Raw genomic sequence first — 13,979 nt, 5'->3', positions numbered from 1 at the left:
AGCAAACTTATTTACAGTCAAGGCTTCATGCCAAGGATACTGATTGGCCATTAACAGGGTCCCGTGATTGGTTGTTAGATAAAGCATTTAATTGGTTACAACAGTACTGGACACCTGGTCGCCTATTGGTAACTTTCAGTCCTATTCAGCAGTTCCACAACGATGTTCTGTAATCAGAGTCCAGTAGCACTTTTGAGACCAACACAGATTTGGACTCTGATTTTGTTGTGCTATTTCAGACCAACACGGCTACCCACTTGAATCTAATGTTCTCTAATGTCCACCTATACCATAATTAAAGAACCGTGTCCATTGTCCTGAGCTCACTGAAGAAAGGCGGGACAACAACAGTCCTGTGAGGCTAGTAAGACTGTAAGGAAATGACTGGGGTGAAGTCACGAGGTACATTTTATGAGTGGCAGGTCTTGGATCTGCCCAAGAGCTTTTATGGATGGAAGGATTTCTGCTGACAGAGCACAGCTTGTTAGCCTGCATCCTCCCACTGCAATATTCTAGGTGAGGAAGAATTTGGGATTTAAGTGAGGAGGCATTTGGTGAGAAAGTCATAGAACCATAGAGTTGGAAGGGGCCATACAGGCCATCTAGTCCAGCCTCCTGCTCAATGCAAGATCAGCTTAAAGCATCCATAATAAATATCTGTCCAGCTGCTGCTTGAAGACCTCAGTGAGGGGGAGCTCACCATCTCTGTAGGGAGCCTATTCCACTAATGAACTACTCTGACGGTGACCCCCCCACCCACCGATATCTAGCCACTACACATAGTTTAAACCTATTACTGTGGGTCCTCTGCTCTTCTGCCAGCTGGAACTTTTCCCTGCCCTCCTCTAAGTGACAACCTTTCAAATACTTAAAGAGAGTAATCCTGTCCCCTTTCAACCTCCTCTGCTCTAGGCTGAACATTCCCAGGTCCCTCAGCCTTTCCTCATAGGGCTTGGTCTTCCTTGTCGTTCTTCCTCTGCAACCTCTCAATTCTTTCCCGTCCTTTTGGGAGTGATAATCCTTCCACCTGCAGCCTGTTCCCGTGGATCCAAGGGAAGGATTTGAACTTAAAGCTCTCCATCTGCGAAGAGACTATTTCTTTAAATATTGCAGTACATAGTGGGTGCTGAAGAGAGAGTTGCCAGTCAAGAACAATTAGAACTGTTTGAGATGTAGGCTTCACATATGTATAGACATAGTTATTTTATTTATACACGCGCATATAGAGAGAGCATTTTGGTGTCCTCCTGAAGTATCAGAGAACGCAATGCCATTGGTTTCTCAGCTGTGCTATGCTAATATGAGGCTGAATTCAGGCCATAGTCAGATAGCACTCTGATCAGCAACCGTAGCACTCAAATACGAGTTGTCTTATGAAGGAGAGATTCCTTATTATGGGAAATTTAGCACGTCCTCTTGGTTGCATCCTCTTGACCTAGATGGCCCAGCTTTGCCTGATCTTGACAGATCTCAGAAGATAAAAGGCAATGGAAAGCCCTGTCTGAACATATCTTGCACAGAAAGCTTTAGGGGGTCACCATAATTTGGTTACAACCTGATGGCACCTTTCTCTCTCCCTCTCTCTCTCTCTCTGTTTTGCCATTTGTATGCCATTCCTTTAAGTCCACATTCAGAATCATGCAGAGCTGGCAAGGATCACAAAAGGGTCATCCAATTCAGGCCCCTACCTACTTAGGGATTTAAAGCCACACACACAAACACACACTCCTGACAGGTGCTCATCCAATCTCATCCTTAAAACTTCCAACGAAGAGGGCTCTACCATCCACTGAGACGGCATATTCCATCTACGAACAGCCCTCACCATGAGAAAATGCTTCCTAATATTTACCTGGACCTTCCTTTGCCATAATTTGAACCCATTGCTCCTAGTTCTTGTCTCTGCAGCTGCAGTAAACAAGTTGGCTCTTCAACATGTCTGCATTTGGTAGAATTAAACACAGGTATCCTATCACCCCTTGCCCTCCTCTTCTCCAAGTTATACTTACCCATGTCTCTCAACCTCTCCTTGTAAGGCATGAATTCCAACCCTTCAACCATCCTAGTTGCCCTTTGAACAATTGCAGCTTGCTAATATCCTGCTTGATCTGCGGAACTCAGAACAGGACACAATATTCCAAATGAGATTTAACCAATGTGGAACAGAATGGTAATATAACATCTCTTGCTCTAAATTCTATGCTCCTAGTAATGCAACCTAAAGTTATGCTAGTCTTCTTTGCTTCCTTATCACATTTATTTTACTTAATTATATTTGTATGCAACTACTCACAACACAGCTGGCTCGTGGTGGCTCTCAACAATAAATATTCATATAGTAAAACAATAAAATAGAAAAATCCCAACCCAGTCTCACACCTGTTCTCCAGCCCACCTCGCCATGCTCTGGCTCCAGGGTGATGATCTAATGATATATTAAGGATTGTATGCAGTTTATTGGTTCATATGCAACTCATTGTCCACCAGAACTTCTAAGTCCTTTTCACATGTAATACTATCAAGCCAGGTATCCACCATCTTATCTTTATGCATCACATTTTTATTACCCAAATGTAGTACTTTAGACTTCTCCCTATTTAATGTAGTACTTTAGACTTCTCCCTATTTAATCATATGGGGATCATTCCATGGAGTCCATGCTTCTATGTGGGTGGGATCATTCTTCTTTGCAAGGGGTTAAAATCTTCCTATACAAGAATTAGCTTTTCATTCCTTGCATTGTGGGAAGTTGAGACCCAGGCAACAGGTACGGGCCAGGGAATGGCTGTCCCTTGGATAAATGTTTTATTTATTTATAATTTAATAATTCAAAAAATCAATAAACCTTTAATGGCATGAATTATAAAAAACAGGGTAACAATAGATCAGAATATAATAGCATACTGAAAAGGGAAAGAACAAAAACTCTAAAATTAGATCATCAACATATATCTATATATACACACACATAAAAAATTAGACGAGCATTATCCAGTTGGGCGGTGGCAGAGGGCCTTACATAGGAAACCAGCTACAGTGGGGGGGGGGGCCTGTCAAGGGAGGCGGGATCCTGTCCCAAACACAAGTGCAATGTGTAGTAGGTCTGTGTCACTGTAGAGTAGAAATGTCCTGTATGTTTGATAACCCAACAGCTTGTGCAGAAGGCTTTTTATAGGACCCTAAATATTTGCTTCTCCGTCCTTCGCACCTATTTCTTCTCATAAAGCAACGTGCCTCATAGCTCACAAAAGGTCTGTGATTAAATGCAGGTCTGTTTCCCATGGCTGGCGAGAGTTGCTGTGATGAAAAACACAAAAGGGATCAAAAAGCCAACCTGAGAAAACAAGTCAGGAGCCTGAAGGTCGAGCAGCAAGGTTAGCTCTTGAGGAGAGGGTTTTTTTTTTTACTTTAAGTTTTGCAAAGAGGCTCTGACCTGGGTAGCTCAGGTTAGCCAAATTGTGTCAAATCTCAGAAGCTAAGGCAGGTGAACATTGGTTAACACTTGGATTGGCAGCCATCAAAGATGACAGCAAACCCCCTCTGATCATCTGTTGCCTTGATAACCTCACTGCATCACCATAAGTCAGCTGCGATTTTGCAAAAAGAAATGTGGAGAGAGAAATCTGAATAGTAGTTAGAGCAAGGGTAGTCAAACTGCGGCCCTCCAGATGTCAATGGACTACAATTCCCATGAATGTCAATGGACTATAATTGTAGTCCATGGACATCTGGAGGACCACAGTTTGACTACCCCTGGGTTACAGTATCTGATTAGGCCTTGAGAGAGCAAGATTCAAATATCTCATTGATCATGAGGCTCACTGGGTGGGTCACTCCTGAGTCCAGATGTTCTGGGACAAAGCATCATGATTTAGGATTTGGGCATACATAGATTTTATTCTGGACACCCCCATCTTTCTTCTCGCTAATGCAGAATAACCACAATATGTATCCTGTTTCCGAGGGTCGGTTTGTGATGAATGATTGCTGTGAAGTATTGATCCGTTGTTAACTACTGGGCCTTGGGTAACGATCAGCAGCTCTCTCTGAGTAGGAGAGTATCCTGTGCGGGTTTCTCGCCATGGGGGAGGGCTGTTAGTAATTCTAAGGGATCTTTATGTCCACTGTAGTGTCACATCAAAAGTCCTGGGCAATAACTTGGAATCAATGAAGCGAACAATGGAATCCGCACTGTGCATAAGAATCGCAGGTCGGACTTGGTTGAGTGGCTGAAGAGGATGCCATGTTTGCGTCCATGAGTGTTTGATCATAAATTCCCTGTTGCAGAACAGATCCACAGGAAAAGAGACATGACTTGGCTTGCCAACCTCCAGATGGGGCCTGGAGATCTCCAGCTATTACAAATGATCTCCAGCCAACCAAGATTACTTTCCTTGAGGGAAATATCCGTGTTGGAGGACAGACTCAATAGTGTTCTACCCTGCTGGGGTCTCTCCCCTGCCTTCCCCAAGCCCTGCCCTCCTCACGTTGCACCCCCCCTCCACCGAAATCTCCAGGCATTTCCCAACCTGAAGCTGTCAACCCTAGACATGACCAATAGTTGTTAGATTAATCAAGACATGTTTGAGTTCATTAATCCATAGAGAGTCAGTTTTAATTGATGTTTATCCTGCAGAGCCTGTTTTTGGCCCCAGCGACTAGTTCTAAAAGAGGAATGAAAACGGGATATATTAAAGAAGGCTTTGTTGTTTGGATTTATCAAAGTGAGTGTTACTTCGGGCATTCTTTCTGTGTACACCCAAAGGCAGTTGTAGCAAAGTTTCAATAACACGTTGATTTATTTGAGATCAATTGACTGATTGACGGCAGGCTTTTGTCTGTCTAATTAATTTATGCACTGATCCTTTCCGCAAACAAGCTCAGGACGGTTTACAACATGATAAAATCAGTTTAAAACACAACAAAAATGATAAAGCCATAAATACTCCGAATACTTTGGTATGCCCATGAGTTTTCCAAAAATTCAGTATTTAGCGGTGGGAGTTTATTCTGGAGAGGGAATGAGGGAGGCCTGGTGTGATTTTATTTGCTTGTTCTGGTCTCAGTTATACGCCCGGTGGAATAGGGCCATTTTGTAGACCCTCCAGAGCATGAATAGTTCCACCAGGCCAGTAACTGATCCCCCCAGGTTGGAGCCAGGGCCAGACCCACTTCTTTCGGGCCGGGGACCGCCAACATGTTAGCATTTGGTGACCATAATGTTCTTCTGAGGGGCATACTGAGAGAGGCAGTCCCTCAGATAGTCTGGGCTTTGAAGGTTCGAGTAAGGCTTTGAAGGTTAGAACCAGGACCTTAAACTTGATTTCTCTAAATAAAGCAATAAGTGGTATTGTATGTGTGCTTGTATACCACGGAGCAGAGTCCCTTCAGCTACCTTAAGGCCTAAAGGGAAACTCTGTATTCAGTGGCAATAGCCTCCAAAGCCCAGTGCTTGGGGGCAACACTTGAGGAATTGGACCCCTATGACCAGTTTGTTGGACTTCCTAGGCAACATGCCGGCCACTCTGAGAAACAGGATGTTGGATTGGATGGACCATTGGTTTTTGGCAGGATGAGAAGCTCGCTGTTAAAATTTGTTTCCAACCCCTTCTTCTAGCGTAGGGTTGTGCGCTTTGGCCGCCAAAGCGGCCGTTCTAGAATCACTTGTAGTCACAAGTTTCTTCCAGTAAGCTGAAGAAGAGTTGGAGTCTCAAAGCAGCTTACAATTACCTCCTCTGAGAGAGCTCTGACAAGTCTGCTCTGTGAGAACAGCTCTACCAGGACTGTGACGAGCTCATCGTCACCCTGCTGGCCGCATGTGGGGGAGGAGCGGGGAATCAAACCCGGCTTTCCAGATTAGAGGCCTCCAGTTTGGTGTAGTGGTTAGGAGTGCGGACTTCTAATCCGGTGAGCCGGGTTCGATTCCACGCTCCCCAACATGCAGCCAGCTGGGTGTCCTTGGGCTCGCCATGGCACTGATAAAACTGTTTTCACCGAGCAGGAATATCAGGGCTCTCTCAGCCTCACCCACCTCACAGGGTGTCTGTTGTGGGGAGAGGAAAGGGAAGGCGACTGTAAGCCGCTTTGAGCCTCCTTTGGGTAGAGAAAAGCAGCATATAAGAACCAACTTCTTCTTTTTCTTAATCATTACACCAAGCTGGCCATTGGATCTTCGTGAGTTCAGTCATCACAGAGAGATGGCTACATAAAATAAAGGGTTTTGGTCCCAAAGTTTATAATAGGAGATGAAAGTTCATGGGGAGTGAATAAAGTAGAAGAAACTGTTTTCCTAAGGAGGATTCTGGGCTTTTTTGTTTTGAGTTTCAGATATCTAAAACCATCTTCTGAAGTGCTGTTCCGGAGATGTTGCTGCAGGGGGGAGGAAGGGATCTCCCACACATGCAGTGACTTACTTGCTGGATGAGCCATTGCTGTTGATTTCTGCGGCCCCCAAAAGGAACATTAGGGCAGCTTTTAGAGAAACATTTTCTCCACTTAGGAAATGAGAGCCCCTCCTGCTCGTGGTAGGAGGAGAGAGTCTGGCAAGTTGGTGTGATGAATTCACCGTAGCTTCGACATCTTGCTTTCACTCTTCATCGTGAGGGCCCTCGCTTGGATTGCATCTACCATAGTGCAACAACCTAGAAGTGTCACAGTAAAGTTTAGAAAGGTGAACATTTTGCATTAGGTAATCCCATCAAGGCCTTGAACTGCCTAGCCTGATCTTGGGGTCAGTTCTGGTCGGTCCCAGCCGAAGAAGAAAGCCCTGTCAGATGCTTCATTTCACATTTGAGTGGACAATGTATTTCTTTAAAAGGGTCAGAGCCTGTGTTCTCCTGGAATTACGACTGATCTTCCGATTACGAATGGCCGTTGCATCAGGTGAACACTGTGGTGTCTCTGCATCTAGGGGAAAGAGACATCCTGCCTAGAGGGTCATCGCATCCCACTGAGCTCGCTCACAGACACCACCCTCCACAAACCCCCACCCCCTTAGCTTCAAGGCTTTTTCAAGTTGCAGTTGCGAGCCCTGAGTTTCAGAGGCTTTATTCTCGTGGTGGTGGTCAGCTAGCTCCCAGGACATGACGTTTCAGACTGCCATTGGGGACTTAAATGTCCCTCGGTAGACATTTTAAAATTCTTTGCATAGAGAAAGCTAGGGTGTCAGGGAAGAAGGTGAACTAGAATCCTCATGCAGGGCATTCTTATTTTCTGGTATTAGCGCTGCAATCTCTTTAGCTTGTTTCTCATTTCTCTAGCTCTGTTGGCAAGGTTGCCCTCACAGAGAAAGCCAGTGTGTTGGCATATCAAGCTTCTGTGTGTGAATTTCATGAGCTGGGGCAGATCTTTGCAGGAGGGTTTAGAATCTGCAATGGCAATGGGGACTGCCAGGTTATGAACCTAAGCATGAATAACCTGTGGTTAGCTAGTATTCAGTAATCCAGGGCTTCCCTTCTGTTTTCAGCAGAAATGTCTGATCTAGATAGTTATTGTTGATATTGCTACACCTCTGGCCTGCTTGGCTTATAAAATGGGTTGCCATTTCTCCTGAACTGGCCACACAAAACGGGTCTCCTGGGTCCCAGGAGAATTGGCCACATTGCAATAACATGGCTCCCTCTAGTGACTGTCCATGGAGGTACTTGAGACAATCCTCATCTTTTGTGTTAGCAAATGAGGTCATAGAGCTCAGTTTGTGTATGACCTCACGGGGGACATATTGCTTACTCCGGTCCCCAGCCATGTAGGTCATGGGTGCGGGAACTGCACCTTCAGATGCTTCCTTACAAAAATTCCCTGCAGGTAGAAAATGAATGTTCCAGGGAGAATGCAATTCTTGCTGTGCTATTTGCTATAACAGACATGAGGGGGGAGACTGTAGGATCATTTACAATGTGAGCACCCTGCCTAAGGGAACACAGTTCTAATGATTTTTCTGAAAGACGGTGGGGAATAGCATCCTAGCACGGGTACAGGTCTTAGGTTTAAAAACCTGGAGAAGAGGTGGTTGAGAGGGGGCATGATTGCTCTCTTTAAATATTTGAAAGGTGGTCACTAGGAGGAGGGAGGGCCAAGAATGGTTCCTGGTGGCAACAGAGAAGAGGTCCATCACTAATGGCTAGAAACTATGCACAGAACCCTGCCGGCTAGATATCACAGAGTCGTTCATCAGTGGAACTGCCTGCCAAAGGAAGTGAAGAAGAAGAGCTGGTTCTTATATGCTGCTTTTCTCTATCCGAAGGAGTCTCAAAGTGGCTTACAGTCACCTTTCCTTTCCCCACAGCAGACACCTTGTGAGGTTGAGAGAGCCCTGATATCACTGCGCGGTCAGAACAGCTTTATCAGTGCTGTGGCGAGCCCAAGGTCACCCAGCTGGCTGCATGTGGGAGAGCGTGGAATCAAACTCAGATCGCCAGATTAGAAGGCCGCACTCTTAACCAGTACATCAAGCTGGCAGTCTTCAAGCAGCTGCTGGACTTATCAGGGAGGTGGTTTTTATACTCTGCTTTTCAGTGCCTGAAGGAGTCTCGAAGTGGCTTCCCTTCTGACAACAGACACCCTGTGAGGCAGGTTAGGCTGAGAAAACTCTGACAGGACTGCTCTGTGAGAACAGCTCTATCAGGACTGTGACTATCCCAAGGTCACCCAGCTGGCTGCATGTGAGGAATCAAACCCAGCTCCCCAGATTAGAGGTCACCACTGTTAACCACTGGCTCTAGTTTCCTCTGGATGCTTTACTTCCAGAGTGTGAAGGAGGGAGGGTTATGTTTCAAATATTTTAAAATGTATTTTAGATTATTTTATTCTGTATTGTTGTGACCTGCTCTGGGAGCTTTGGGTGAAAGCATGGAATATATAAATCCCTAAAAAAAAAATAAAAACTCGTGTCATTCAGAGACAAATACCCCCCTTGTTGCCAAGGGAGCTCGTCTCTTAATGCTGGCATCATAGTTTCCCAGAATGCAACGGGCAACTTCTGTTTAATATACAGTAGACTAGCATGACACTCTGCTGTGTCCAGTGTGTGGTTGGCAACTGATCTGGGGCTTTTTTGGTTTGTTTGCTTGTTTAATAAGGAAAGTACCTTTCATCCAGTGACTTGGTCCTTGCTCTATTTTTCTTGGCCCGGCTGGGTTCCAGTGGGATCTCAGCAGATTGGCTTCTGGCGCATGGGGCCAGCCTAGGGTAGTGGGGGAGGAGATCCAGCGCAAAGGAGCAATCTGCAGTGAATTAAACGCAGTACCCGTGTTATAGCACTGCCATCTCCTCCTGGACCCTGAAGGCCATTAGTAAGTTTTAGAACGGAGGCAGGAACCTGGGGCCTATTAGCACGTGCATATTGCTTTTGGTCTCGGGGCAAAGAGGCCTATTATCTTTAATATTTTATAGCCATGCGTCGGTGCCCTCCTTCCTGCGGAGGATGAGTCACAGGAACCCAGAAGCCTTTTGGGCTGTTTAACCCCTTTAAGTGTATTTAAAGGGAGGCACTAAATCTGATCGGCAGAAGAATTCAGGGGGTAGGGAAAAAAGCCACTTTCGGTTTCAACTACCCTGGGTCTCAGGCTGGCTTAGTCATGGAACTGCAAGGCCCTGAGGTCAGATTTGCTCCCTCCAACAGAGCTTTCATGAATGGGGTCCTGGAGGGGGCCATGGCTTTTGGCAGAGCACCTGCTTAGCATACAGAAGGCGCTCGGTTCAATCCCTACACGTGGTATGCTGTGTATGTGCAGCTTTAGCACAGGGGAAATCATGCTCCCTGGGGTAATTTCAACTTTTAAAAATGTCACAAGGGAAAGTCAAGTGCCTCTTCTCTCCACGCACTGTTTCCCTGAGCCAAATCGGGTAACTGCGGGGCTTTAAAAAGCAGAGTGCCTTTAATCTTGGCTTCGGATTCTGCGCCTGCCTTATGCACCATTTTTTTCCCCTTTGGTGTATTTTAAAAATGCAGTTTTCTAAATCAGGGTGGAATGTTACTTGTGATGAATGGGGAGTGGTATGCAAAATTGTGTGGGTTTTTTTTAATTGCCTTATCACAGCAGCACAGTAGTGCCCGGCAAGTACCTACTGTTTAAATCCTTGTGGTTCAGGTTTTACACATGCATTTTAGCATTAGTTCATTGAATGCAAGGGAACAGAGAAAGGAAGTCAGACAAAAGGGGGGGGGGGGAAGAACCGGTGTGGATTGTGCTCTGTTCTCCAAAAGGATCGATCCCAAGTGATCCTTAAGTTTGGTGGTTTGCAGAAGGTCCAAGTGGCTCAGCCACCATTTTAATGGTAGGCTTCTGGAGACTGTCAAAATGGTTCACTCCCTTCCCACCCAAAACAGCTTATTCACTAAAACATTAAAGCAAAAAATGTTTTCAAAGCTTTAGGCTTCCCATCACAGTCAGTCTCTCTCTCTCTCTCTCTCTCTCTCTCTCTCTCTCTCTCTCTCTCTCTCTCTCTCACACACACACACACACACACACACACACACACACACACACACATCAATTTCATTCCACACTAACAAGCCCCCCCCCTTAATTTTATGTGCACGGAGCACTGAAATATTTGTATTTTTGCACTGGGGACACTGCCCTTTCTTTCCTCTCCAATCCCCCTTTCAAGCCAGTACCAACAGGAAACTAAACCTCACGTAACTCCTTTTAAACTCCCCTCCGTCTTTTTTAATTTAAAAAAAATTCCAAGACTAGCAATAGCCTCATATCACTAGACTCATGCTGCTTGATAAATAAAAGTAAATATTTAAAAATGGGAAAATTGAACTTGTACACTGATGAAAGGGGGAGGATGGTGGAAGTTGCAGAGAAGGTGGAATGTCCTCGATGTGGGCAGGGGATTGACCTTTGAGAGGTGGCAAAATTTGTATACATCTGAACTACCTTTGACTTGAAAGTGAAACAAGGGAAAAATCGCCACATGCACTCCCAAACCACCCAGGAAAACAGTGACTGAAAACCAAGCTCAAGGGAAGCAAATCAAGGCTGAACAACAAAGAAAACCCGAGGGACATGGCCAGTGAAAGTGAGGGAAAGCACAAGGGAAAGCCCTTCTCTTTTTCAGCCAACTCCTGTTAAAGTTCCCAATGTGTGTTTAATGTACAATCTGCAAATGGCTCAAATTATTTGGCAGTTCGTAGTGAACCCATATATAGGCAGTAGTAGAATAGACCATGGAAGGGATAGTCTTTGTTTTTCCCACAGACAGTATAAATTATTTTAATTTATTTATTCATTATGCTACTTCAAAGCAGCTGAAGGCAGGGAGGTTTGAGTTCACTTAAAATTCCAGCTGTCTCCATTGTATATGTTCTCTTTTAGGATAGTATTGCATATCCTTTAGTGTCTGTCCAGAGACCTGCTGTGTAGACTCAAGTATGGGAGAGCTGAACTTGGCAGGAGGCAGCTGTCACCTGTAAGAGACCAGATTTACTGTGGCCACCTCAGCTGTAAAATAATTTTAGTTTGTGGAGGTTTGTTGTGGTCTATGCTTACTAATGATATCCACTGTGATTCAGTTTTGTACACCTGAAATAAAAAAAAAATTCCAACATATTAGAGCTATTGACCTGGCCCATAAAGAGATGCTAGCCAGTGTGGTGTAGTGGTCAGACTATCGCTGAAGAGACCTGAGTTCAAATCCAGTGTAGTGTATTCCCAATTGTTCTGTGAAAACTCGCTGGGTGACTTTGGGCCAGTCACGTGCTCTCAGCCTAACCTACCTCACAGGATTGTTGTGAGGATAAAATGGAGGCCAGGAGAACTATGTAAGCGGCATTGGGTCCCCGTTAAGGAGAAAGACAGGGTACGCATGAATTATAAATATCTCCCATCCTTAAACAGATGAGACAGAAATCACATGTCTTGATCCAGATTAGGATTTGGGAGGGACAAGTTTGAATCCAACTTTGTCGTTAGGGTTGCCAGCTGCGTGGAGGGGGAGAAAAATCTGTCCCTTTAAAAGAGGCTTAATGGTCTGGTATTTACCTCCCTGTCATGAAAAGCTTGGTGACCCATTTCCGCACTATATAGCTTATGGGACAGGACATTTTCCTTAAAGCTTGTTAGTAACCCTGTTTCCCATGGAAGTTTGCTGGGTGGCCTTGCGACCGCCATTCTTTCTCATTCTAACATAGCTCACAGGGTGGTTTTTAAAATCTAAAATGGAGAAAGGGAGATTGATATTGTGAGCTGTTACGAATCCTCAAGTGAGGCATCCTTCCATATAATAAACCGTGTGCCCTACTGGCAGAAGACTGAGTCCTTAAAACAAAAGGTGATTAGCTCTGAGCGGGGTATTCTAATAGGAAAAAGGCAGCCTGAGGGATCTGCCCAGCAACGGGTGATGAAACCAGACTGTCTTTTCCCTATTGGTAGAATATACCCTACTGAGGCCAATAGCGGCTCTTGCTCCCGGAAGCGATGCGCCTGGAATAGGCTGCCTAAGGAGGTGGTGAGCTCCCCCTCACTGGGCAGTTTTAAAGCAAAGATTGGATACACACTTTTCTTGGATGCTCTAGGATGCTTTGGTCTGATCCTGCGTTGATCAGGGGGTTGGACTAGATGGCCTGTATGGCCCTCTTCCAACTCTATGATTCTGGGATTCTCTGTTTCAGGACTTTCTCTCCTTTGAGGGGAGGTATACAAAACATGACTTTACAGGCAAGCTTCATCAGGCCCTGGGTTCTGTGCCATGGCTGATCAGCCCAGGCTTACTCAACCAGAGTTTCATGAAACCCTGGCATCTCTTGACAGCCCTGGAAGGGTTTCTTGAATGGGTGGGAGTTAATTTATTATATATATATTTTAAATGTGTTAAGCATGTTTTGGGTGATATGATATACTAGCAGGAAAACCCGCTGCAGTATGCAATGCAGCGGGCGCTAGCGGGGATGGTTGTTTTTTGGGGGGGGTTGGGGGAGTCGGGTGGGTGGAGCGTCCTCCATACCAGGTTTGTGGGCTCGCATCAGGCAAGGTAGTGGGGCAGGTGCAGGGCGTTGGGGGCTGGTGGATCTCCATGTTACGGGAGCGGTGGCAGCGGGCAGGCAGCGTACCTTCTGTCCTAGCATCTGTGCGGCAGGGTGGCTTGGGACGCAGGGTGGCATGTAGGGCATATTTTCTGCACCGTGCTCAGTGTTTGGGGAGGGGGGTTATGGGCCCTCTGTTAGTGAAGGGGCATTGGATGGCGACCTCAATTGCAGGCGCATCGGCACAGCAACCTGTGGGGCCGGTGGGCAAGGGGAGCGGGACATGGCGACCTGCAGCTGCTGCAGTGTTGTGGTGGTGCTGATCAAGGGGAGCAGCGGGCCGGCGAAGAAGTGTAGGTGGGCTGCCAGTGGAGCCAGCCAAATCCAAGCTGGGCTGTCCCAGATGTTTTTCCACTGGTTGGTGGCTTCGGGGGAGGGCGGGCAGAGCCTGCAGAAGGCCCCGCACCATACTTCGTCTCCTACCACAGGAACTGGATTGTGTGAGGATTTCTGCACACTGCTAGCTCGGGACTGTGCCAAGTCTAAGCCACACTGTTGAAATAATCTTCTTGGCTCATGGTTGTTAAAGGTCTAAGAAGTTGTCAAACCTGTGCCACGTGCCTTTAAGATACGCTAATCAGCCAGCCGTTGAACAGGTACTGTTGTTCCTGGCATGCAGGGAAGCAGCTCTCTGTGTTGAGCTTCTGTCCTTTCTACCTGCCTTTCCCATAAGTGTGAATACGTGCAGCTGTTAACCCTCGGCTGATGGGTCTTTCGTTTCTGGGTAAATGAATGGAGCCTGTCACTTACAAAAACGGCACCTTTGCAGGACCGAACGCTGTACATCACGCTGGGGAAACAAATCTTAAAATAGAATTCCCTCCAGACCACGGAATGCCATCTTGAAATATTTTCCCTTTAAAATCTAGTTCTGCACCACTCTGAGAGAGCTTCTGAAAACATTTTGTATAGATGGTACCTCATTCCAGTGAAGATCAGTGAAATGCAT

General features: G+C 45.9%; 1 protein-coding gene across 3 annotated transcripts in view; it reads left to right on the top strand.

Annotated features, from left to right (window-relative positions):
- Positions 1 to 13,979, top strand: part of HIVEP3 (HIVEP zinc finger 3) — a 257,097-nt gene that overhangs the window by 168,483 nt on the left and 74,635 nt on the right. The window lies entirely within an intron of this gene.

Source organism: Paroedura picta, chromosome 5 (genome assembly GCF_049243985.1).
Source record: "Paroedura picta isolate Pp20150507F chromosome 5, Ppicta_v3.0, whole genome shotgun sequence".
In the NCBI taxonomy this organism is placed as follows: Eukaryota; Metazoa; Chordata; class Lepidosauria; order Squamata; family Gekkonidae; genus Paroedura; species Paroedura picta.
This window is presented reverse-complemented; position numbering and strand designations above follow the sequence as displayed.